The 27,910-nt window shown below is 41.0% G+C and overlaps 1 protein-coding gene and 1 long non-coding RNA gene across 6 annotated transcripts in view; one reads left to right on the forward strand and one right to left on the reverse strand.

Moving 5' to 3' along the window:
* Positions 1-27,910, forward strand: part of cbarpb (CACN subunit beta associated regulatory protein b) — a 184,766-nt gene that overhangs the window by 64,035 nt on the left and 92,821 nt on the right. The window lies entirely within an intron of this gene.
* The window catches only part of LOC125465962 (uncharacterized), a 60,442-nt gene that overhangs the window by 27,097 nt on the left and 5,435 nt on the right, over positions 1-27,910 (reverse strand). Inside the window, exon 3 of the long non-coding RNA XR_007250340.2 lies at positions 24,079-24,132. This is a non-coding gene — a long non-coding RNA (uncharacterized LOC125465962). The remainder of the gene's footprint in view (positions 1-24,078; positions 24,133-27,910) is intronic.

The raw sequence follows: 27,910 nt of genomic DNA on the forward strand, positions 1-27,910 counted from the left end.
AATTACAAAGTAAATTGGTCCTGTTCAAAAATTCATATTTAGGCATAGCATTCCACATAATCTGCTGGAAATAAAATTAATTTGCAACCTGATTATCTAGCATAGGATCAGAGTTGAAATGTTGGTTTTGCATCAACACTTCAAGATGTGGAGCAATCAGAGGTTATGTGAATACATCATCACTGATATACCTTTTGCAATTATCTTATGTCACCACACCAATGCCTTGTGTTCTGACCTCATCAAATTGGTATTGACGTCTCGTAAACAACTTGTCAATTACAAACACACAGTGCAATGTTGCCATTTGTGCTCCTAAGTCCCTGACAAGATGATAATCCCGACAAATGTTGCAAGTTTAATTTAAATGTAAAAAAACTGAAAATGCAGAGGAACCACTCAAGATGTTGGTGGTGTCTGGTTATGTGTCTTTGGTTCTTCTAATAGTGTAGTCAGTGTTTATTAGAAGAACCAAAGACACATACACCAGACACCACCAACATCATCAGCAAGGACAACATCATCAAGCTAGTAGACCTCTGCCTTGCCACCCACTTCACTTTCAATAACAAAACCTACAGACAAACCAATGGTACACCCATGGGATCTCCGATATCAGGGGTCTTAGCAGAGGCAGTAATGCAAAGACTCGAACAAACAGCTCTGCTAATCATCCAACCAAACTTTGGGTCTGCTATGTGGATGACACCTTTGTCATCACTGAGCAAAACAAATTAGAGGAAACCTTCAAGACCATCAATAATACCCTTTACTGGCATAACATTCACAAAAGAGGAGGAAAACAACAACAAACTGCCATTCCTAGATGTCACAGTAGAGCGAACAGTCAATGGGGAACTTCAAACCAGCGTCTACAGGAAAACAACACATACGGACCAAATACTGAACTACAGGAGCAACCATCCCAACACCCACAAACGAAGCTGCATTAGAACATTATTCCAACGAGCCACCACACACTGCAGCACAGAGGAACTATGCAGAGCAGAGGAAAATCACCTATACAGCGTATTCAAAAAGAATGGGTACCCTATGAACACAGTCCACCGATTCCTCAGCAATAAACCCAAACAAACAGACAAAACAGGCTCAGAAACCATAACCACTCTCCCCTACATCAAAGACATTTCCGAAATGACTGCCAGGACTACTTGGACCTCTTGGCATCACAGTAGCCCACAAACCCACCAACACACTAAAACAGCAGCTAATGAACTTAAAAGACCCCATACAGACAACAAGCAAAACAAACATCATTTACAAAATACCTTGCAAGAACTGTGACAAAAACTACATTGGACAAACAGGCAGAAAGCTAGCCACCAGGATACATGAACATCAACTAGCCACAAAAAGACATGATCCACTATCACTAGTACCTACATACAGATGAGGAAGGACACCACTTTGATTGGGACAACACATCCATCCTAGGACAAGCCAAACAGAGACACGCACGAGAATTTCTAGAAGCATGGCATTCCAACCGGAACTTCATCGACAAACACATTGATTTGGAGCCCATCTACCATCCTCTGAGAAAAAGAACAGGAAATGACATCACCAATGCAGGAAATGACATCACCAACCCAAGGAAACCTAAACAGATAAATAGAAAGCGGGACATAACACTAGCGCTTCACCGGAGGCTCACTGATGATGTTACCTAGAATGGTGATGAAACGTCTGAAAACTAACCTTCCAGCTCAGCGAGCAAACTCACATCCAAAAAAATCAGAGTTAACTTTTTGGATCAGGTGACCCTTCCTCAGAACTTTGTTTATTTTGGCACTTTTTCACTTCCTAGTCCCAATATTTGAATTCTTTTAATTTGCTGAATGCCCATTCATTTTTTGTTTTGTTTTTATTTATCAATCTTTTTCCTTCCCCCTCTTCTTCCATTAGGCATGGAATCTGTGCTGACATACAGTTCTATGGGCAATTTGCAGTGTCTGTGCTGTGCTTTGTTCTGAAGTTGGGTAGAATATTTGTGGATTAGAAAGCAGGATTTTAGATGCTTGTAAAACGAGAGGCAGGAAGAGTATGTGGTCCCATTAAAAGATGATGTTTTCTTAGATTTAGAAATTTTAAGAAGAGCCTGCAGGCAGCAGCAGGTGTACAGTTCTTGAAATTGAAGCATTGTATCGAAAGGTTATACTGTAGGCAGGCAAAGCAGCATTTTTACCAAGACAACAGGTTTTTGAATTTAGCCAACTAATTTTGAGCCAGGCATTGGATACCAAAACCCAATAAAATTTAAATGTTATGGTTTTTGACAATCTAGGACCCATCCTATTGTAAGAAATTAACAGGTCATCAAGGGTATAAAAGAATAGGCCATTTGAAAATTGGTGAGAATCAACTGTCATGCGCCAAGAAAACATCTCTGAGCTACGAGAGAATGAATGACTGGCTCTCACAAAATTCTCTAAACTCTCTGATAACCATAATCTAATCTGAAGGTCCAGTGAAACTCTGAGCTAATACTCCTGATACAATAATTTGACTGATAAAGGTGTTCCTGACTGAGGATCAGCAGAGAGGGCATAGAGCATTCCAGAAGACATATCTTGGCTGTAATTTCAAGAAATTAAGTTTTAATTTTTTTTATTAGTTTGGTTTACATTGGTATGAATTGTAGCTATTCAACAGCTTACCTTTAGAATTTTGTTTTATTCTGGAATAGTTGGTGGTTAAGCGGGGAATTGTTCAGATTGTTAGCAGTTCTGTTAATTTTGTTCACTGTTAGAGTTCGACTAAATAAATTGTTACTTGCTGATTATAGAGTGAGTGAAAGGATTTTCATTTCAGTTAACCACTCCTTTTATAGCAGACTGGGAGATGAGAGGCAAGTTATATCACTTCACACTTCCTTTAACAGATTATGAGACGACGCCAGCTTCTCTTTTCTTTCAGTTTTACTTTGGTGGGGGGGAAGGGGGTCGACCTCTGCTTCGTAACGGATTGGAGTTGGGACCTGACTGGTTCGTGTCCGGGATCTGAACGAATCTGGACAGATATGAACAGATTTGGGGTATGAGATGTGCTATCAGATTTAATCAGAGTTGGGAATTGGTGTCCTAGATCTTCACAATAAAACTGAGGTGAGAAGCAGAAAACCTGTTTAATTTTGATTACTTGTGGTTAGTTAAATCAAAAGTGGGGGAAATGGTTGTTAACACTGCAAAAGAGGTTCCAGGGTTTGAGGATGCTTCCCAAATTTGCCAAAATGTTTAGAAGGACAGAGGTATGATATACTTTTGAACTTGGGCAAACCCAAGTCTAGCCTGTTTACTAGGGACAAGAGGAACACTGAAATTGTAAAGGAGTTGGTCAAGCATTTAGGTATGTCAGAGAATCAGGAAAGTGCAGCGGAGTTAGAAAAAGATTTGAAAATTAGACCATTGGAGTTAGTAGATAAAGAAAAGGAAAAAAAGAACCAGGGCAGAAGGAAAAGAAAAAGAGAGAGAAGAAAGGGAGAAAGAGAGAGTTTGAACTTTGGAAGTTGCAAATTAGACAAGACAGTCAAATTAAAATGATGGAAATGAAGGTAGAAGATAGGTTTAGTGAGGAGGAGAGTGACGATGACCAAACCTATCGTAGCCAAAGACCTGGTAGGGATATGCACAAATATGTCAAAACGTTACCAAAATGTGATGTAAAAGACGTAGAGGTCTTTTTCATTTTCTTTGAGAAATTGTCTGAACAAATGAACTGGCCAGACCGTATGTGGGTAATGCTAATTCAGATCGAGTTGGTAGGGCTAGTGAGGCATTTGCAGCCCTGTCAGAAGAGGTCTCAAGAGAATATGAAGAAGAAAAATGGGCTATTTTGAGTGTCTACAAATTGGTACTAGAAGCATATCGACAACGGTTCAGAAATGTAAGGAAGGAACCAGGTTGGACTTATTTGAAAGAATTAAACACGGCAACTTGGATAGATGGGTGAGAGCATTAAAGATAGAAAAGACATACAAGGATCTTAGATTATTCTGCTGGAGGTTTTCAAAAACTCACTTCCAGAAATGATCAGAACTCCTGCTAAGGAACAGAAAGTTGAAACATCAAGAAGAGCTGCAGAGATGGCGGATGAATACACATTAGTGCATATATCGAAATCTAGCTTCCAGCAGCAATTTCATTTCGTGAGAGATAGAAGTTGGGAAAAAGGGAGATCATTCACTGAGAAACAAAAAGTAGATCATACTGGGAACAGTTTACCACATGTGAAAAAAAGAAACCCAAGAGGATGAAAAAGAGGTGAAAGGACATCGAGTGTTTCCACTGTAGTAGAAGGGGACACACAAAGTCACAGCGCTGATTGGTTAAGAGAGGACAAAGGATATGATAAAAGGGGCTCAACCAGTGGGATTAATTGAGGTAGTGAAGGAAATCCCAAGGGAAGGTGGAGGAGCTGCAGGAGAGTGCACAGCCTAGTTGTGGGCAGGATAGTAAGATAGTGCCCAATTTCTTCGAAGACTTCATCTCTATGGGTAAGGTTTACTCAGGAAGAACAGGGGGGAGAAGTTTAAAATGTTAAAATATGGAGAGATACAGGATCTGGTCAGAATCTAATAGTAAAAGATGAAAGCATTTACACTCTTTCTGAAATGTTGTCAGAGAGAGCATTAATCTACAAAATAAATGGGGAGATATTCAGCATTCCCCTGTGTAGGATAAGGCTGGAAAGTCCAATGAAGACTGGGGAAGTGACAGTGGGAGTGATTGAAAGAGTGTCTATTCCAGGAATACAGTTTGTTCTTGGAAACAGCTTAGCAGGTCCAAAGGTGGGATTGATGCCCATTGTAGTGGAGAAGCCAAAGGAAAACCAGGAAACTGAAGAGTGAAAAGAAAAATATTGTGGAATTTTTGTAGACTGTGTGGTGACAAGATCCCACAGTTATAAGTTGAAGAAAGAAGGGAAAACCAAAGTGAAAGATGAAGGCGTTGAGGTCCAGGTTGCTGACACCCTGTTCAATGAAATGGTAAAGGAAGAACCTCAGCAGGTAGAGGTGTTTAGTTGTGAAAGACTAATGTTTTTACAAAAAATGAGACTACAAAATATTTATATCATAAAGCCCACTTGGAAAAGGAATCCGAATATATTCCAGAATGTTATTATCTTTAAGGATAAAATCTTAAGGCAGAAGTGGAGACCTTGGTAGGTTAGTGCAGATGAGAAAAAGTTGGAAGTTCAACAGATTATGTTGCAAACAAAAGTGTTGTGGGTAGCACGCAAATTATGTGTAGGAGGTCATCTAGGAGTGAGGAAAGCTCAGACCAAGATACAAAAGCATTTTTATTGGCCTGGATTACATTAGGATGTGGTTGGATTTTGCCACATCTGTCATATATGTCAAATGGGAGGAAAGTCAGTAATATTTATTACAGTCAGTAATAAAACCAACACCTTTGATGTCAATTCCTGCATTTGAAGAATCTTTCACTTGAGTTATGATTGATTATGTAGGTCTCCTCCCTAAAACCAAATTCAAGAACTGTATTTGATCATCATAATGGAAGTGTCTACCAGATTTCCAGAGGCAATTCCATTACGGAATATTAAGGCAAAAGCAGTTATGGATGAGTTGCTTGCTTTCTTTACTGGTTATGGCCTACCCAGGGAAATTCGGCGAGACCAAGAATCCAATTTTACTGCCAAACTATTTAAGGAGTTCATGAATAGTTTAGACATCCAACACTTTAATTCAAATGCGTACCATCGTGCATCCCAGGGAGCATTGGAAAGGTGGCATCAGGCCCTTAAAAACCATGCCAAGGGCCTTTTGCCAATATTACCCAAATGACTGGAATAAAGTTATCCCATTTATATTGTTTGTTATCAGAGATACCTCAAATGAATCAACTTAGTTTACTCCATTTGAACTGATATTTGGCCTTTAAAATTAATTAAGGAAAAGTTGATTAGATCCAAAGTCAGAGATCTCATATTTAGCTTATGTATCTGAGATGAGAGGAACATTAAACAGAGCATGTGAATTAGCTAGACAAGAAGGTGGCACAGCATATAATGAAGCAAGAAGGAGATAAGAAAGCTAAAATACATACATTTTCCCATGAGGCTTAAGCATTGCTGCTATTACCAGTGGTATGAGATCCCTTCAAAGCAAAGTTTAGTGTTCCGCATCAGATTGAGAGGAAGTTAATTCAGGTGAATTATCTGGTAAAGATGCTACATTGGAAAATGTCATGTGAACGTGCTGAAACCTTATTATGACAGGGAAAGGGAACCCAAGAAACAGGTATTAGTTACTGCCACTCAGTGGGGAATCAAATCCAGATGATTTGGATTTTGACGTACCCCAGAATAAGTTGAATAATGAGGAAGTCCTGAAAGAGTGGAGAGGGTAGTAAGCTATCTCTCTCAGGAATAGAGAACTGTAATGAAAGGCTCATTTCAGCACTATGTAGTTATATGTAGAAATAGAACGGGGAGGACTATTACCATTGTGCATGAGGTTGACATAAGGAATGCTGTTCCAATAAAACAAGACACCTACAGGCTTAATCCTCTCAAAACAGGTCCAAAAGGAAGAGGAAGCGATGATCCAAGAACCATCAAGCCAAGTCAAAGCACGTGGAGTTCACTGGTCATGTTGGTTCTCAAACCATTGGTACTGAATGATTCAGCATAGATTATCGGAAGGTCAACGCCATGACTAAATCAGTCTCATACCCTATTCCAAGGTTGGAGAACTGTGTGGAAAAAGTTGGATAAGCCACTTATATCACAAAGTTGGACTTACTTCGTGGTTAATGACAAAGTAGCTTTGTCAGAGATAGCAAAAGAAGTTTGTGTTTGTAACTCCAAACGGACTGTATCATTTTAAAGAAATGCGGTTTAGAATGAAGAATGCACTGGCCACATTTCAAAGACTAACGAACAGAGTTGTTCTAGGATTGGCTAATTGTGCTGTCAATATAGATGACCTAGTGATCTTTAGCTATTTGTGAACAGATCACTTGGTGCGTTTGGCAGAGCTTTTTGAGAGACTACAGAAGGCAAAGTTGGTCATAAATTTGGCAAAAACACAATTTGCAAAGGCAAAAGTGAAGTTCTTAGGACACAATATCAGAGATGGATGGATGACATAGACGATGATGAAGATGAAGGACATTGAGGAATTTCCAAGACTGTTCCTTAAAGAAGGAGATGTTACAATTTGTGAGACTGAGCGGATTCTACAGGAAATTTGCACCAAACTTGAGTAGCATGTTGGCACTGCTGATGGATTTACTAAAGAAGAACACAAAATTCCGGTGGACAGAACAATGCCAGGAGGCATTTGAGAATTTAACCACCACATCAGTTCTAGCCACTCCAAGTTTCTCGAATCCCTGTTAAAATCACTATCGATGCAAGTGGCATAGGGGTTGGAGCTGTTTTGTTACAGGAGGATGCTTGTGGAATTGAAAAACCAATTGGTTATTTTTCAAAGAAACTCCATATCCCCCAGAGAAAATATTCAACTGTTGAAAAGGAGTTATTGAGTTGGTACTGGCTTTAACATTTTAATGTTTACGTTGCAAAAAAATTGAGACGGTTGTGTACACTGATCTCAACCCTTTGACATTTTTGGAAAGATTTAAAGACACAAACACTGCAATATTTTATTGGAGTCTTATGTTACAGGCATTTAATTTACAGATTGTATATGTTGCAGGTCATGAAAATGTTATTGTAGACTCATTATTGCAGATGCGTTTTCACAGGTTTAAAAGCAAAATATGTACATTAGATACAAATGGTAGCGTTCAATGTTATGTATGTATATAGAAATAGTGTGAAATGTGCAGCTTTAGATTAATGACTAAAGGATCCAGTAATAATGGTGTTAGGGTTTGGAGGAAAAAAAATGTAGCCGTCTTTTCATCATGATGGTTCATTTTTTCTTCTTAAGGGGGACATGTTGTGAAGTTGGGCAGAGTATTTGTAGATTGGAAAACACATGTTCAAGCATTTGATGTTGGTAAAATGATAGGGGGGGAAGAGTGTGTGGTCCCTTCAGAAGATGATTTACTTTTAGGCTTGGAGATTTAAAAGTCTGCAGGCAGTAGCAGATGCACAGAGAGTTCTCGAAATTGTAACATTGTATCAAAAGACTATACTGTTAGCAGGTAAAGCAAGATTTTTTTTAACCAAAACAATAGGTTTTTGAATTTAGCCAATTAATTTAAACCAGGCGATGGATACCAAAACCTGATTAAATTTAAATCTGATGGTTTTGACAACCTAGGACCAACCCTATTGTAAGAAATTAATAGGTCATGAAGGGTATAAAAGAAGAGGCCATTTGAAAATTGGTGAGAGTCAACTGTCATTTGCCAAGAGAACAGCTCCGAACTAAAAAGAAAGAATGACTGGCTCTCACAGAATTCTCTGAACTCTCAGAAAACCATAATCTAAACTGAAGGTACAGAAGCACTCTTTGCTAACATCCCTGACACAAGAATTCGATGGAGAAAGGCATTCCTGACTGAGGATCAGTAAAGAGGGTGCAGAGAATTTCAGAAGTCCTATCCTGGCTGTAATTTCAAGAGATTAAGTTTGAATGTTTTGTTTTAATTTGGTTTATAGAAGTTTGAGTTGTATCTATTGGAACGTCATTTTAATCAGGAATAGTTAGTGGTTAAAGGGTATTTGTTCATCTTGTTAGTAGTTCTGTTAATTTTGTTCACTGTTAGAGCTAGATAATAAATTGTTACTTGCTGATTATAGAGTGAGTGAAAGGATTTCATTTCAGTCAACCACTCCTTTATGTCAGACGGGGAGGTGAGAGGCAGGTTACACCACTTTAACTTACTTTAACTGATTATGAAATGAGGCAAGCTTTTCTGGTATTTCAGTTTTAGTTACTAAAGGGGGAGGACCCTTTGTAGCGGTTCACTATTCGTGTGTGATCCTGTGATTGGAAGGGGCATCATAACCAAGAAGGCTGTATTTATTGCAACTACAAATGTAAGGAACACGTTCAGTACACATGCCAATGACATCATGGGTAGCCGCCTGCATCAAATATAAACCAAAATGGAACTGATTTTAATGTATGTTTATTCAAAATTTTCATTTACATTGAAGGCACAAGTTTAATTTATTAAACTGTTCATATCTTGTATTTCATGGTGAATGAGTGTGTGCAAAGGGTTGAGGGAAGCAGCATGCAGGGCTGCAAGGAAGTCAGTGGAGAGGGTGGTGAGCACAGTAGTGGAAGGGTGGGCTAGTGCAGCAATGTAGAGGGAAGTGAGCAGGTTGGCAAGTGGGGCATGGAGGGCAGAGGCAAATGGGACAGAATAGGGCACAGCAAGATGGCAGCAAGACGGGTGTAAGGGGCAAGCTAGTTGGCAACAGGTGTGCAATTATGATTTAAGCTGTACTGAGCATTTATCCACAGCCGGAGTGGGTATCAACTTCCTGGTGCAGTAAGGTGACAGGAGCTACAGTTAACAAATATACTTGACCTCTCTCACTCGCTCCCACTTTTTCTCTTACACTTTTTTCACCCTCTCTCTCGTGCGCTCTCGCTCTCAGAGCCTCTTCTGACATTCATTCACAGAGAGTCATACAGCATGGAAAGAGACCCTTTGGCCCAACCAGTTCATATCAACCATAATCCCAAACTAAACTAGGCCCACCTACCTGTGCTTGGCCCACATCCCTCCAAACATTCTTTATTCATGTCTTTTAAACATTGTAACTGTATCTGCATCCACCACTTCCTCTTGAAGTTCATTCCACATATGAACCACTCTCTGTATAAAAAATGTTTTCCCTCATGTCTTTTTAAACCTTTTTCCTGTCAGTTTAAAAATATGACCCCTAATCTTGAAATCCCCTAGAGAAAAGTTACCTACCATTCGTCTTACCTATAACCATCATGATTTTAGAAACCTCTATAAAATCACCACTCAACCTCCCACGCTGCAGTAAGATTAAACTGCCATCTACCACTCTTCCCTACATTGCCACAATTGATCAAGATTTCTTCACAATCTTCGATATCTTTCTTTATTGTCCAGAAGACCACCAATTTTGGTGTCATCCACAAACCATGCCTTCTATTTATATAAATGTTCAAAAAATGTGGATCCAGCACTGATCCCTGTGGAACACTGCTGGTAACAGGCCTCAAGTCTGAAAAACAACCCTCCATCATCACACTGTCTCCTACCAATAATTCAATTTTGTGTCCATATGGCAAGCACACACACCCTGAATGCCATGTGATCTAACTTTACTAATTAGTCTACCATGCAGAACCTTATCAAAGGCTTTAACTGAAGTCCAAGTAAACAATATTTACTGCGCTGCCATCATCAATCTTCTTGGTTACTTCCTCAAAAAACTCAATGAAGTTTGTGAGACGCACACTTCATATCTCTAAATTTCTAAATGCAATTTGCTCCATGTAAGTTTATGTAATGAATCCAGCCATTCTTTGCCTACACCGTGGTCTAATCTGCAGATTCTGGCTGCTAATAACACAGTTATTTTCTTGTCAAGAGTTTTGACAGGGGTATCATTAGCATCGTGATCTCTTCTGTAGTGAAACACACCACCTTCCCACAGTCAAGAGCCTAATAGAATATGTAAAAATGTCTCCATCAGACATTAAATGTCTGCAACAACCAAATTTCTAAAATTAGGCAACATCTGCTCGTGCAAAGCAAACTTAAGAGGTGCTTTATCATCAGTTTCCTGCAGATTCACACCAACTTTCTCAGGAACTTTACTTCAGAAAAGTGGCTCTCTGGCATCAAATCCAATAGTAATCAGATAATGGGAGGAGTCAACATTGACAATGGAATACCACCTGCAGTATACACCTGCGAAACATGGAAGTGAACAGCAAAAATTTCACTTAAGTTGGGCATTTTTAACGGTATTTCCTACATAATATTCTGGACATCACCTGGAGAGATTGAAGTTGAGGTATACGTGATTGGTCAGTGGTGTCTACAGGACAGCATGACAAGGAGAGATGACTGAGGGAGAGGGCACAGCTTTCACCTTCCAGACATTCACCAAGGACCTCCACCAGACTGAGAAAGAAGGTAGAGCTGTTCAAAGAAGATCTGGTGAAATGCATTTAAGGAGGACCTTTAAGAGCAGGATATTCCCTGGGCTGGACTAAAAGAGGCTGTGGTGGACCAGAGACTGAGTCCTTTGTCCTTTCATATTACTGAATGAACTAAGATGAAATGAGTAAGTGACTTCAGTCATTGACTTCAGCAGAATAGGTTTTACAGACAGCTGCAGAGAAGGATATGGTGCAGATAAGCCTCATCTTGGCACATAGCTATTAGAGATGGAGAGATGGCAGTTTTCTAGCTATCTGGTGACAGAATGAAATATCACATACAAAAAGAATACAATACACAATGTTGTCAGGAGCCAGTGAAAAATAGTCAGCCTGACAATAATAACTTCACCTATTGCATTGACAGTACTAAAGCTGGGCTTTCCCTTCCCATGGACCTTGAAGCATCTAACAGTAAGTGGTGGTGAAGAGGATGAGGAAAGGGCATTCTTAAATTAGAAACAGCACAGAAAAGATTTACTAGGATACTATCTAGACTGGAAGCTTTGAATTATAAGTAGGATTTGGACTTTTTTCCCCAAGTGCGTAAGGTCACTCCTCAGTCTCTTGTAGAGGTCTATAAAATGATGAGAGGCATAGATCAGCTAGATAGCCAACAGTTTTCCCCCCATGATAAGGATGTCTAAAACTAAAGGACATGGGTTTAAGGTGAGACGGAGAGATACAAAAGGGTCCAGTAGGGCAATTTTTTAGAGGGTGGTGGGTGTCTGGAACGGGCTGCCAGAGGCAGTGGTGAAGGAGAGTACAATTTTGTCGTTTGAGAAACATTTGGACAGGTACATGGGTAGCACAGGTGTGGAAGGATATGGACCCAATGCTGGGAAATTGAACTAGTTTAATTGTAAAAACTGCATGACAAGGACAGATTGGGCTGAAGGGCCTGTTTCCATGCTGTAGACCTCACCAGAGGGGTCCCTCACTCTGAGGAGGCACTGTTACAGGTCCCATGCTGCAGTTCAGTTACAGACATCATGGTAGGACTGCTAGGACAGGGAGTTTGCTCTCGACGGTATAATAACAGATCACAAATGAACAAGAACAGGTGATGGAGAGAGGTACATTTGTACAGAAACCCCATCAAAAAATGCAGAATGATCAAAACTCCCTTTAATTAGACTAAAATACTGAGACCCCAGGCCACTAATGAAGACTGTATAATTCTGAGGCCGCAACAGGGATGACTAGTGGTGTAAGCAGCCTGATCAACCACACTGTGCATGTTCGGAGAGTGATTAGTGGAATCCACCTTCAACATGAGTCTCCGAGTGTCCTAGGCCTTCCAAGGTAAAGATAAGCCGGGTGAAGTTTCACATATGATAATCAAATGAATGCATAGGCTCACACTTTTGGCTTTAGCCTTCTAAGTTCCATTTTAAACAGGGTTGGTGAAGTTATTCCCTCCATTCAGCAGCCCATCAATCACCAGTAAAGGGCCCTCCTGTTCATTACTAGCAGGATGTTATAGGGCAATGAGAGCAGTAACTCTGTTCGAAATGCTTCCATTTCTCACCCAGCTGACACTGCTTTGTTAGTTGTATTGTTAATGTTAACAATAAACAGGTGAAAGGTATTTGATCAACTAAGAATTGAACACCTTCAAAAGGCTCAGTGGTAATGTCCCTAGCCTCTGGACCTGGAGGCCTAGGTTCAAATCCCACTTGCTCTAGAGTGGGTAATAATATCTCTGAACAGGTTGATTTAGAAAAATAGGTTAACTTTCTAACAAATAAAAATTAAAAAGGGACCAAGAGATAACTTGTGGCACAGTGGTAGTGTCCCTACTGTGAGATAGGGAGACCGAGGTTCAAGACCCACCTCCTCCAGAGATGTTTAATAATATATCTGAACAAGTTGGTTAAAATTATCTGCAGAAAGGGGACCTTTTAGGTGCCTTGCAGAAGAAAGAGCTCAGGTTGCTGGGATGACAAGAGTTGACCATGCTGGATGGTGGAGGAATGGGACCAATAATGCCAGTATTACTATCATGTTGTGTGTTGCTGGATGTTCAGCTTACAGCCAATACTATCCATTGGTTTAAAGCTGTAGTGTTCTGCTCCAAAGATCCTGGGCCTCAGGATGTGAGCTGTCTCATGGCACCTCCCTCCATGTCCTTTCAGTTGGCTTATTGTGTGAGCTACAGCTCTCCCTTCACTTTCTCACCTTTTGTGCATCATCTCAATATGCTTTGGCATTCTGTTTTGCCCTCTTGCAGTGATGAAGATTAACAATGAGTGGCTGCCTACATTGGAGCCTTCCCCTGACTCTCAGGGATCTGGGTTGGAGGGTTTAACAACTAGCAGTCTCATACATCCATAGATTCCATAGTTTGATGAACTCTTCTCAGTTCACTTGTAATTCCTGTGGCCTGAAGGAGTCTAGGAACAACGTGTACAACACGTATGTGAGGCTGCTGCCCATTTTTCAATATATAAGGGAGTAGTTCATCAAATATAACTTGAAGTTAAGCTGCAGGCACCTGTTTTTGGTTACCGGAGAAGGACAAGCAGGTTGGAAGGGTCTGCTCCTGCGCTCAGGCATGTTGACCATTAATGGATCCACTTCACAGACTATGGATGGGTTGTCACAATACCCGAATATCTGGCTCCCTTCCCTGGTCGCAACCTATCCTGGTGACCCTGGAGAGACAGCATGTCCACTGATAGTGTAACTTATGGCCACCACAGGGGTGAGGTTACATCATCACCCTGTAAATGTTAAGTTTCCTTTGAAAGTTTGACATATCTTTGCAGCGCCCTTTCAAAGAGTTGTCGCACTTTAATTTGGTTTGATTCGGTTTCAAGTGGGTTAATCAAAAATAATATAAGAAGGGTCAGAAAGCCTTCTTCTTGTTAACCTGCCACTGGGTGTGGTCAATGTGAACCATGTGAACTGGGTTTGGGCAATTAAAAATGAGTTTTTAATTTAAATTTGGTCACTTTTATTTGAAGTTTTGCTTTTTGTATTGCACCTTTAAATGTCAGATGTTTTTTCTTCGTTCATTTTTTTTCTCATTTATTCAAAAAGGTATGAATAGGGGTCTGAACTCTTCCAATGCATTTTAAGTGTCCATACCTCTGAGCCAGGAGGCCTGGGTTCAAGTCCTGCCTGATCCAGAGATGTTATTATGTCTTTGAACAGGTTGATTAAGAAAATAACTGTAAATAGGGGCTCCCTGGTCCCAGTATTTTCAGTGGCCTTGAGGAGCCTTTGTTTCATTTTTAAGTAGGGTGTGAGGCTTTTTTTGTGCTGCATTATTGTTTGAAGGTGCTGCTCCTCCAGTGTTGTTTGTGCTTCAGCCCCATGCACATGATCTTTGACCAGCTGGTGAGGAGGTGAAGGGCTAGATCCAAGGATCCCTTGTGAATCTGTTCCCAGGCCTGGTCACATTAGCTATTAACATGTACAGGTTGTGGGCAGTTAAGGGACTCATTCTGACTAAATATGTGCCCCTCTTCCATGGCTATATTTGAGATTTTGTTTTGAGGGAGGATGTTGTGACCCCAAAACACTCTTTGCTTTCTCAGTGGGCATGGCAAGGGGTCATGTGCATTGCAACTTTGCTAATAGCATTGGGTTTAATTTTAATGTCCCCATCGGAGTTCATGCTTTAAGGAGAGTCCCCTGTGAGGGAGTGTGAGGACATTCAATGTGTTTACTTACCTTAGTCTGCTCAAACATAAGGAGGTCCTCGTAGGAACCTTTTTATATTCGAGTTCATTACCTACACCCTGAATGTTGCCCTATTTTAGTTTATGTCATAAAGATAGGGACGTGGCCCTGTTCAGGAATTGGTCATTCATATATCTACCCTTTCAAATGAATTGAAAGGGACTGTCAAGGCACTGGTAGATAAGAGGAAGATGGATATAATGTTGTATTCTGTAAACAAACACTGCCACTTTGTAGATCCCACATGTTTTCTCCTGATGATTGCCAGTGGAACAATCATGCCATCCTCCTATAGGGGATTCATGCTGCAAATGAATGGTTGACAAAAAATAAAACTGAGAGTTCTATTGACCATGTCATTTATATTACCAAATACTAGTAGTTTGTAATTTGTAAATCCAGGACTCTTATTCCATGCATACATAGAACAGTACAGCACAGGAACAGGCTCTTTGGCCCACCATTTGTATGCCAAACATGATGCAATTCTAAACTAATCCCATCTTCCTGCACTATCCTGCCCCTCTATATTCTGCCTATTCACGTGTCAGTCTAAATGCCTCTTAAATATTGCTAACACATCTGCTTCTATTACTTGCCCTGGCAGCAAATTCCAAGCACCTACCATTCTCTGTGTGTAAAACAAAAAAAAGTCTTTCCTCGTACATCTCCTTTAAACTTTTCCCTTCTCACCTTAAACATATGTCCCCTAGTTTTTAAGATCTTTCACCCTGAGGGAAAAAGACTCAAACTATCCATCCTATCCATACCTCTCATAATTTTATATGCTGTATTGGGTCTCCTCATAGCTCTAGAGAAAACAACCCAAGCTTGTCCAACATCTCTTATAGCTAATACAATCCCATCCAGACAACACCTTGATAAAACTTTTTTGTACCCTCTCCAAAGCTTCTGCATCTTTCCTGTAGCGTTGGGATGAGACCTGCATGCACTATTCCAAATATGGCCTAACTAAAATTTTATACAGCTGCAACATGACTTGCCAACTTTTATACTCAGTGTCCCAACCGATAAAGGCAAATATGCCAAATGCCTTCTTTACCATCTAATCTACTTACGTTGCCAGTTTCAGGGAGCTACGGACTTGCTCACCATGGTCCCTTTGTAAGTCAATGGCCCTAAGTGTCCTGACACTTACTGTATACTTGCTTCTTCCATTTGATCTCCCAAGATACATCACCTCACACTTGTCTGGATTATGGTTATAGACGTTCAGTCAGAAAAACACTCCTCCACAACTACTCTCTGTCTTCCATGACCAAGCCAATTTTGTATCCAATTTACTGTGGATCCCATGTGACCTAACCTTATGGATCAGCCTACAATGAGGAACACTGCCAAATGCTTTTGTAAAGCCCATGTAGACATCATCCACTGCTCTCCCCTCATCAATCATCTTTGTCATTTAAGACCATGAGATCATAAGATATCTCTGTAGAGGAGCATAATTAGGCCATTAAGCCCATCAAATCTAGTGTGCCATTCAACCATGGCGGGTATGTTTATCAATCCCATTCTTTTGCTTTCTCTGCATAACATTTGATCCTCTTACTAATCAAGAACCTATTTACCTCTATCTTAGATACACTCACTGATTCAACTTGCACATCCCTCTACAGCAATGAGTTCCATCCTCAAAAAATCAATCAAATTTTTGAGGCCAGACCTCCCTTACATAAAGTCATGCTGACTTTCCCAAATAAGTCCATTCTTTTCTAAATAAGAGTAAATTCTGTCCCTAAGAATGGTCTCCAATAATTTCCCTACAATTGGTATAAGGCTCATTGGCCTATGATTTCCTGGATTATCCATCTTGCCCTTCTTTAACAAAGGAATATCATTGGCTATTCTCTAGTCTTCTGGAACCTCGCCTATGGCTAAAGAGAATACAAAGATTTCTGTCAAGGTGCCAGCAATCTCCTCTCTTGCCTTATTCAGTATCCTGGGATAGATCCTACCAGAACTTGGAGACTTATCTAACTTAATGTTCGAACACCCAAAACCACCACCTTCTTTATATGGACATGCCCTAGAATATCAACATACCGCTCCCTAATCTTACCAACATCCATGCCCTTCTGCTTGATAAATACCAATGCAAAGCATTCACTAAGGATCATACCGAATTCCTCTGGCTCCAAGTATAAACTTCCTTGTTTTCCCTTTCTCTAGCCACCCTGTTGTCCTCAATATATGTATTAGATGCCCTTGGATTCTCAGTAATCCCTATTTGCCAAGAATACTTCTTGGCCGCTTCTCGCCCGCCAAGTTCAAGATTTTTTTTCTGCTCCCTTTAAATTCCTCAAAGGCCTTGTCTGATTACAGTATCCCAAATCTTTATATATGTTTCCTTATTCTTTTTGACTAAACTTTCAGTATCTTATGTTATCCAGGGTTCCTGAATCTTGCTAGCCTTATCTTTCGTCGTCACAGGAATGTGCAGGCTCTGAACTCTGATTTATTGGCTTTTAAACATCCTCGTGTCAGATGTGGATTTACTCAAAAGGCCAACCCCAATCTAATTTCTTCAGTTCCTACCTAATACTGTTGTAATTAGCTTTACCCCAACTTAGTACTTTCACCCAAAACTATAGGGATGGCATTGTGGCACAGTGGTTAGTACTGCTGTCTCACAGTACCAGAGAGCCAGGTTCAGTTCCAGCCTTGGGTGACTGTCTGTCTGTGTGATTTTTGTACGTTCTCCTCATGTTTGCGTGGGTTTCCTTCAGGCCTTGTGGTTTCCTCGCACAGTTTGAGATGTATAGATTAGGTGGGTTGGCCATGGTAACATTGCCTTATAGTGTTGTGGGACATGTAAGGTAACTGTCAATTACTGGAACGGAGTAGGTAGTTGAGTCTGTGTTGGGTGCTTTTCAGGGGGTCAGTGCAGAGTTGATGGGCTGAATGGCCTCTTTCCGCACTGTAGAAGTTCTGAGTCTATCTTAAAACTTACAGAACTGTGATCACTGTTACTAAAATGATCGCCTGCTGAAACTTTGATCACCTGATTAGGCTTATTTCGCAGTGTTAGGTCTAGTACAGACTCTTTCCTAGTTGGACTATTTGCTCATTGTTTCAAAAGACCCTCCTGGATGCACCTAAAAAAATTCTGTCCCATCCAAGCCCTTTGGCACTTAACTTTCCAGTATTGACTGGGACTCTAAAATCATCCGCTACACCCACTTAACCAACCCTGTTGTTTTTACATCATTCTGTGATTTGCCTACATATCTGTTCCTCCCTCTCCTGCTGGCTATTGGGAGGCCTATGGTATGACCCCATCTTAGTGATAACACCTTTCTTGTTCTTGAGTTCTACCCATATGGCCTCATTGGATGATCCCTCCAAGATATCCTCTCTTAGCGTAGCTGTGACAATCTCCTTAATCAGTAACATGATTCCTCCTTTTAAATCCTTCTCTTTCACATCTGTGATTTTAAATTGTGGTACTAGTAATAAAATGTTGTAAAAGTAAATGAGATACATGGTCCCTAATTAAGTCCAAAGGTTATAATTGCAAAAAGCTATTATCCACATAAAGGTAAAATATGAGCAGTTGTGACTGGAGACAGTGCCTTTGAGCAGTGCTGTTTCAGCTTAGTTTTCAATATGTAAAAAAAGCTGCTCTGCATTCAGGGATTTCCTGAGCTACTCTTCACAGCCCACAGTCCTTTGATCCTCCTGAGATTGCTGCTTCTGTTGTTTGTCACGACTTTCTTGTTCTTTTTGAATGTAAACATTAATGTTCACTGTCTGCATAGTTTTGAATTTTACAATAGCCTAGTGACTCACCCTTGCATGCAAACTCTCTGAATGTATCAGCCTCAAATCAACAATGAGATTTTGGTTAGCAAGCAAGCCTCCCCCAGTTGCCATTCAACTGGGAGATTGAGTGCTCGGTTGGACTCCTGTGCCTGATTCAAAAATAAATTGGGACCTGCTTTACATCATGTCCAAAATTTGTATCTAAGTCTCTCCGTCACCTTGTAGACATGGAGCCTTGTGCATGTCAATGTCATAGATGTAAGGCCTACATGTCCATTTCTGAGCATTGAATGGGGGAGGCAATGCCAGATTGCTAATGCCACTGGGCTAGTAATCCAGAACCTCAGGCTCATGTTCTTGGCAAACAAAAGCAAAGTACTATGGATGTAGATGCTGCGGGTTCCAATGAAAAGTCAAATTGGATTCAAAGTTACATAGAAATAAGGATCAGGAGTAGGCCCTTCAAGCCTGCTCCATCCTCCGGTATGATCAAGGCTGGTCATCCACTTTCACACCCTGTTCCGGCTTTCTTTCCTCAAAGCCTTTGATGCCTTTAACCCTAAGAACTATATCTAACTCCCTTCTTCTTGAAAACATTCAAAGTTTTAGTCTCAACTGCTTTCTGTGGCAGAGAATTCCACAGGCTCAATGCACACTGGGTGAAGAAATCTGCCCTCATCTCAGTTCTACATGAGCTGCCCTGATAGAGGGACTCTTGATGTGGACTCGACTTGGTGTTTGGAACATCCTTCCGTCTAATCCTGTTAGAAGTTTATAGGTTTCTATGAGACCTCTCCTCATTCTTCTGAAGTCCATTGAATTTCGACCTAACCAATCAGTCTCTCTTCATACATCAGTCTTACCATCCCAGGAATTAATTTTATAACCTTTCATTGTGCTCCCTCCATAGATAAAACATCCTTCCTTGGATAAGGAGACCAAAATTATGCACAGTTCTCTGGGTATGGCCTCACTAAGGCCCTCTACAATTATAGCAAATCCTCTCACCATGAAGGCCAGTATACCATTTGCTTTCCTCACCACGGGCTGCACCTGCATGCTTACTTTCAGTCATTGGTGTGCAAGTACATCCAGGTCTTGTTGTATCTCTCCTTTTCCCAATCTGTTGCTGTTTAGATAATCTGCCTTCTTGTTTTTTCTACCAAAGAGGATAACCTCATATTTATCCCCATTTTACTTAATTTGCCATACGTTTGTCCATTCACTCAACTTGCCCAAATCACAATGGACCATCTGTGATCCTCCTCACAGTTTCCCCTTACACCCAGATTCTCTGAACCCTGATTTTCTTTCCCCAGGTGGTGCCAGACTTGTTGTACTTCTCCTGAATTTTCAGTTTTCATAATATTTTAGGGATATGTGTTCTAATCCCATAATGGCAGATGGAGGAATTTGAAAGGATTCTGGAATAAAAATGTTTGTCTTATGTTGACAATGTAACCACTGCTGATTGTCATTTAAAGCCAATCTGGTTCACTAATGTCCTTTAGGGAACAAAATCTGCTGCCCTTACCCAGTCTGGCCTACATGTGACTCCAGATTCTCAGTAATACGGTCAACTCTTGGCTGACCTCTTGACAATTGGAGATGGGTGATAAATGCTGGCCTTAAGGGTAAGATAAGGATAGGCTGGTATGTTATTGCTAGACTATTAATCCAGAAACCCATGTAAGGATCTGGGGACCTGAGTTCAAATCCCATTACGGCAGATGGAGTAATTTGAATTCAATAAAAATTCACTGTCTGAAACTGTCTGTGTGGAGTTTGCACATTCTCCCCGTGTCTCCAATGGTTTCCTCTGGGTATGCCAGTTTCCTCCCACAGTCCAAAGATATGAAGGCTATGTGGATTGGCCGCGCTAAAATTGCCTGTTATGTTTAGGGATGTGGAGGTTAGGTGGGTTATACGGGGATGGGTAAGTGTGGATTTGTTGGGCCAAAGAGCCTGTTTCCACATTGTAGGGATTCTATGATTCTATGATCTAAGAGCCTGATGGTGACAATGAAATGATTGTTGAGGGGAGAAAACCAGTCTGATCTTCTAGGGAAGGTAACTGCTATCCTTAGCTGACAAGTGAGATTCCAGACCTACAACAATGTTGTTGGTTCTTAACTGCCCTCTGAGTAATTAGGGATGAGCAACACATGCTGGCCTAGTCACTGACGCCCCCTAGCCAGTGACAAGACAAGATCCCATGAATTATTTCTCATAAAAAAATGAAGTTCTCTCACTCTGTGCTTCACAAGGACAAGTATAGGGTCATTGTTTGAGACTAGGCATTGCAGCTGGTCACTTGACAGTCCGGGGGCCTATGCAGGACTCACCTGCCCAGATTCCAAAAGGAGCAATCTTTTAGAAGTATTAAGCCAATCAATGTTTGTCCCAGGGCTGTGGGGGAACAATAGCTTTGTTCTTTCGTAATCTGGCATCTTTCTCACCTTCACCCACCAGCTCTAATCCCTGAACTCATTGCGAGATGTCATGATCATTTCAGTGGAGATGACCCAGATGCATCTCTGGCTTGCTGAAGTCTTGCATTTTTTTAATGTAACCTGCAACTGCTCTGACCAACGCTGAAGGCTGTGGGTAGATACAGCTAGATACATAGATGTGGTGGCCCACATTAAGGGAGAAATGTATTTGCATATAGTATGCTCACAGGCTTGCCATAGTCAAGGGACCTCTACATCTGCTCTAACTTGTTTTAATTTTCATTTGTGATAGCCAGCACTTATAACATGATTTTAGAAGTGTGAAGCTGAGATTAAGTGAATTTTCAGAGCAGTGAAAGAGGTAGCTTTTGAAGTGCTGGATGAGTCAAAATGGCTGTGAATATTCCAATCCCTGCTGCCACAAGAATGAGGCAATGACAAAATCGGAGTGAATTGATTGGTGTAATGCCAAATTTCATTTTGGTAAAACTGCCAAATTATTGTCAATATTGCTTCCTGGAGAACCAGTCAGAGTGTATGCATTCTACACTCTCAACAAGAATTAGCCCACGTTGGCAACTTGGGAGCAATGTAGGGCAGCTGTCACCTCGGTCATACCCAGTGAATGTGAACAACCAGTTTTAGGGTTACGTTCAAACCTGGTAATACTTTTCCCATGCACATTAAACAGCTTGTCGTCACGTAAGGTAGCCCAAGAAAGTGTCCATGTAACCTTTTCATGTAGCAGCTGCCAGGATGCCCTCTAACCACAACAGCACTGTCCTGTTAGACCTTGTCTCGTGTTTGAGAACGTGTCAGGTGTAATGTGATGGTTCTCAGTCCCTGTGTGACTTGACCAATGGGGAGGATGAGGTAGTGAGTGAATGTGCCTTGCTGCATTGACTCTTGTTGACATCAGACCATTGGATGGCACACAAGGTGCAATGTACTCTCAGTTGGTTCTTTGTGAGGTGAGGTCTGAATTGGATGGTGCGAGGAATGTTTTGATGCTGCTCAAGTGTGAATTGGAGATTGATGGGTCATGTTGTGTAATCACTGAATTCCTGGTTCCTGGATAGCCCTTCAGGTGGCCTTACATTCCAGTCCCAAACTCCACTCCCTTTATTCCTCACACTTTTTTTTGTTCCCATTTTGTCAATATCCAAATCTTTATTGTGCAGTTGATTTTTGGATCAATGAAGTTTTTGCGTTCTCTGCAGTGACTTGCAAACTCTGCCTGGAATCCACAAAATACCACCCCCCCGCCAAATTCTTCATGTGTGCCACAGTGTAATGCTCCCAGTGCCCCTGATGTCCCTTCACACTCTCCCCCTTTGGAGCGGAGTCCCTTTTATACGATGAACTAATGTTAATGACTCTGTTTTACCCCTGGGGCTCCTGACTACAAAGGTTCCAATGCCCCTGCACCCTCCCCATGTCAAGGTCAGCATGATCACTCCTTACCTTAGACCTGCCTCTTCAATAGGTTATCAGAGGGTGCTGCATACTATCAGGTCCTCCCCCACAATTGCCCCTATCACTGTGATTGTTCCAGGCCAATCCCTAAGCATGAACTCCCCTCAGTCTCAACAGCACCTGGGATTGGCCCTTTTTAAAAAATACCACTCAATTTTGCCTACTCACCCTCAACTGTGGTCCATTTCCCCCAAAGTAAATTGGCATGATGATCCCAATTGAATGATTAGCTTTTGTTTGACTACAAGGACTGTAAACCCCCCCCGAGACTGCCAAGGCACAAACCCTCTGAATTACATTGCACCAACTGCCTGACTAAGGCCAACATGCCAGTCAAGAAATGACCCAGCCCCTGGACTGCCTCTCTGTCTAGAGTCTGGACTCTACTCTCTGCTCATTAACTATATGTCTCATGTTTTCCTTTCAAACATCACCATGCTCTTCAAGTATATGCAGCTTGTTTACCGAGTAAACCATTGGCACATGCGCCACTGAGCTGTGCACCACCATGCCCTGTACTTGCCCACTTTCATGTTTGCCTTACACTATTTCCTATAGCTGCAGTCACCAGCCTCCTGTTGGTGACCACTATTATTTGAAGAGCGTGGTGATGTATGAAAGGGAAGCAGGAGGCATGGTAATAAGCCGAGAGTGGAGTCCAGTCTGCACACAGGGAGGCACTCCAGGGGACAGTGAAGACCAGCAGCTTTTAATATTTTAATAAAATGTAAGTGATGGAAAGAAAACCCTTCTAAGCAAATTCTTTGAGTGACAGGGGCCTTTCTAATCCATTATTGTAAGTGTACCTTGTCTTTGAGATTCTGCCTTTAGGACTGTAAGTGTTGGGGGTATATAATGTTGCAGCTCTGCCTGGCAGTTAGACTGATGTGGGTCTGCACCTGCAGAATCAGTTGCTGTAATGTCTGTTTCAGGGCTTTCAATGCGATTTACTTTTATAAATAAACGAATCCACAGAATTCATCAGTCTCTGACAAGCAACTGATTATTAGACCATTGTGAATAATATGATTCCCACAGTCTCTTCTTCGATTAAGAAATACGCTTCCCGCTGCGATGTAGCATCCACTTAGCAAGTGGCCTCTCCACACAGTGGGAGTGTTAACTGGGCTTCCTCCCCCTTTGTGGTGAGAAGCCTGATGTCCATCATGCTGACCATGGATTGTGTTCGGGGAGCTGATTGTTCATAGATCCATGTGATCTTACCTCATTTTCAATGATCAGTCCTCAAACCATCTCACCCCCACCGCCCCATACACATGTGCACACGTACATGCATACAGCCACACCACATGCTCACAATCAACCTTAGGAAGTTGTTTTTCATACAAAGATGGAATTAGCTTGAAGATAGTACATCAGATCAAGCCCTGATTATGGTCCTCATATGATCATACTGGATGGATGAATAAGGATCAGGTGAATGGTCTTGCTTATCTTTCCATATCCCTGTTTCCCCTGTATTCTTACACTCTGATAACAATGTGGTAAAGAATGGGTGTAGAAAAGACTGTATCTGTCTGGGAGTGATGGTACCTCTGTGCTGACTGATCCTTAGTCCCTGCACTTTGAACACCACGAGCTTCATTTCTGTGAAAAGAGCAGATGGGAATTTTTAGGAGCTAATTCATGATCATGAATTTGTGATTTGTAGTTTCATTTTGAGCCAAGTACATTTTCCTAAGTCTTTATTCCTGTAATTATTTAATTTAACACATCTATCAAAATACACAGCTGAGATCTGGGTTAGCTCTGGACCTGATACAATCAACATTTCTCTCAATGCATTGCATAGCCACAGATCTAAACATACTCTTGCCATCAGCAGAAATCCATGTCGCACATAAAATCAACCCTTTTGTGTTTGACAATCTTCATCTTAGAATGAACAAGTATGTGAATACTGAAAGCATCATTGGATAAACCTCCTCCCGCATTGTCTGGACCGGTATCTGAACTAAAAAATAGTCTGACACTGTAATTTCAGATACTTAACTGATCACATCTAACCTGCCTGCTTTAAAATGAATATGACCAAACATAGATTTGGGGACTGGTTTGCAAAGCATCTGCACTCTGCACCAACCAATCCAAGTTGTCATCCACGTTAACACTCTCTGTCACTCCCCTGGTGACATCTCCATCCTTGGCCCCCTTCACTGTCAGAGTGAGGCCTAATGTAAACTGGAGGAACAACGCCTTATATTTCACACAGTGGCCTGAATATTGACTTCACCAGCTTCAAAATCTCTCCTCCCCCAACCTGTCCATCTTCTTACTCACCTATCTGGTTCACCGTTCCCACTAACCAATCACAATAGCCCCCTCCCTGCACCCACCTATCTCCATCTCATCTACCCTTCCCACTGCCCATCCCCACACCACCATTTATTTCTGGGCTCCCCTCCCCAGTTCTGACAAAGGACTTTGGCCCAAAACATTGACTTTCCTGCTCCTCAGATGTTGTCTGACTGGCCGTACCTTCCCAGCCCTACTTTTATTGATTAGCCAGTGTTGCATTCAGTTTATTTATTACAGTAAAAACCATGAAAGGTGAAATCTTACAGTCAGCTTTCTAATCAATTGCAGAAACAGAATGATTTCTGGAGGCTGTCTGTCCCTGCGGAGGTCAGAACAATAATGGCCTTCAAATCTGTTACTTCCACAGATCTACCTGATTATGAGCTGCATGCCACTTTGGTAAATCTTCTGTGTTTCATAGTTAATCAATCAGAACTTTGGAAAATGTGCAGATCCCCACATCTCTGCTGAACTGGGGCTATCAGCAGATAAGTATGCTGAGTAGCTGCCCTGTTCCTTTTTGGTTTCCCAGAATTTACAAAATTTTCAATGGCTTTAGCACCAGTCCCCTATGTTTCCTCACCACTGAATAATGGTTGCAAATACTTTGAATTTCGCTGGCATACTGCCTAATGGAAATGATGGTACCACAATATTAACTGTCCATTTGTTTCTGTACCTTGAGCACTTTCTCGTTTTCTGTGAGAAGGGCAAATGGAAAATACCTATGGACTTGTGTTTTTAATCAATGATGTATAGTTTGAAGTACATTAGTGCAAAGTCTGTGTAACCTGTTAAAAATCATGCAACATGTGATTAACAAATGCATTTCAGATAATCCAGCCATTGCTCCCAAATCACATTGAGAGCTGATCAGTTCCTCTCACAATATTAACTCTATAGTGTGCTTTTTGTTTTTTGTTAGTGGTTTGTGCTGCCAGCGTTAACCAGAGTGTATCACTATTCCAGTGTATTTGTTTATTCAAAGTGCTCACTGAACATGGTGACAATGCCTGGTCGGGATAATAAATTCTTTGTGAACTCCCCCAGATATATATTTCTAATATTTTAAAATACTTAGCAGAATTAGTACAGCGTGCACATTCTCTCTTCCTCTCCTATATCTGCCTACCTTTCTTTCTCAATATTTATATATGGAAATTGAGGAAAACAATTTGTGAGCTAGAATTCTACTTAGCGCAAAGAAAGGTGTTTGTTAAGTGCCAATAATCTCAGCCTCAGAACCTTGCTTCAGAATTTCCTTGGGGATAAGACCTAGGTTCTACCATCTTCAGTTCCTTAAGTAAAAACCTTCACTTCATCATTAGGTCAGAAGTGGCGTTGGACAATCATCAGTGAACGGTGTTAAATTAAGTTTTCAACTCGTAAGATACTGAAGCATTTTATGTTCACATACAGCAAAACCTTCATACCACTCAGACTCTTAAGTGAAAAATACCCTCACCAATAAATGAGCACTAATTCCAAAAGGATCAGCATCACTGCGTGAACCACTGACCATAAACAGAAGCCAAAAATTCTATGATGAGTAATTCACCATCTCAGCCACTGATGCCATTCTGCCATCCAAAAGACACCATTCAGGAGTGGGAAAGGATAATCTGTACTTTTCTGGATGAATGTAGCTCCAACAGCACTCCAGAAGCCTAACACTTTCTAGAAGAAACCATCCTGCATGATGGGTAGTTTATCAACCACCTTAAACATTCACTCCCAGCACAACCAGTGTGACATAGCTGAACATGTGTGAAGAACAAGACATAATACAAAGCCAAGGTCTTGGCATCCTCCAAACCTTCAATGAGTCAGCAGAAGAACACAGCACCCCCATTCCCCTACAAGTCATGCATAATCCTGACTTGGAAATATATCGCTGTTCCTTCATTATTGTAGGATTAGAATTCTGGAACTCACTACCTAAATAGCAGTGTGGCCTACAACAGTTCAAGATGGTCATTCACAGCCACGTAATTCTGGGCAATAAATGTCAATCCTGTAGAGATACCTGCATCCTATGAAAAAGAAAAACTCTGCAAATATTTCATATTTCTGTGTAAGTGCTATCTTTTCATTATTGGTTCATTAAGCAGCCTTACGCTGATCCCTTTATATCGCTATGACAAAGTGGTATTGTTTGCTTACCTTGGAAAGGACTTTCAAATTACTAATGATAACACTTTCACTCAGGGCCTCACAGTAGCCATCTTCGAGCTGGCCAATCTGCAACATGCTATATAGCTCTTTCAGTAATTTTGATGCGAGTTCAAAGTACTTTGAAACATTATGGAAATTAAACTTTCATTTGCAAAATAAACGTAGCGCTCTTTGGGTTTTAAATATACAAACACTTCAGATGCAATTAAATGAACAACAATATTTCATGCTTTGACATTAATGTATGTGAACAGAAATTTTATTGATGTGAAAGAGTGTCCACTTCTTTACAAAAAGAGGAAAGCACAATGCATCACTGAGCAGTGCCAGAGGAGGTATTTTGTAGCATTGACGAGTATACTTGTTTATGAGCAGGCAAAGTGTTTGGTAAAAACATCATTAATGAATGCAACTCAAAGACAGTAAGATTTGCAGATGCTGGAGTCAGAGATAACACAGTATGGACCTGGAGGAACACAGCAGGCCAGGCAGGGGAGCATGAAAGTTGATGTTTCGGGTAGGGACCCTTCTTCAGAATTTCTGAGGAAGGGTCCCAACCCAAAATGGAAGAAATGTCAACTTTCCTGCTCTTCTGATGCTGCCTGGCCTGCTGTGTTCCTCCAATTACACACAGATTTATCTCTATTTAATTAATGCAAATTTTATTTTAAGATTCTTGTGGTATTTCTGTTTCTTCCTATTTATCCTCAGTAATGCATTGGACTCTGTACTCTTCAAATTACTGGGGATAATATTGAGGATTGAATTAGGATTTAAGCAATGGACTTTTCCCATTCACTTTAAAATTAAAAGAATATGTTTTTCATTTTCAATCCATTTGTGGCCCTGAACCAACTGAGAACAACAAGAAATGCCTTTCAGAAAGAATGGA

Source organism: Stegostoma tigrinum, chromosome 30, assembly GCF_030684315.1.
Source record: "Stegostoma tigrinum isolate sSteTig4 chromosome 30, sSteTig4.hap1, whole genome shotgun sequence".
Taxonomy (NCBI): domain Eukaryota; kingdom Metazoa; phylum Chordata; class Chondrichthyes; order Orectolobiformes; family Stegostomatidae; genus Stegostoma; species Stegostoma tigrinum.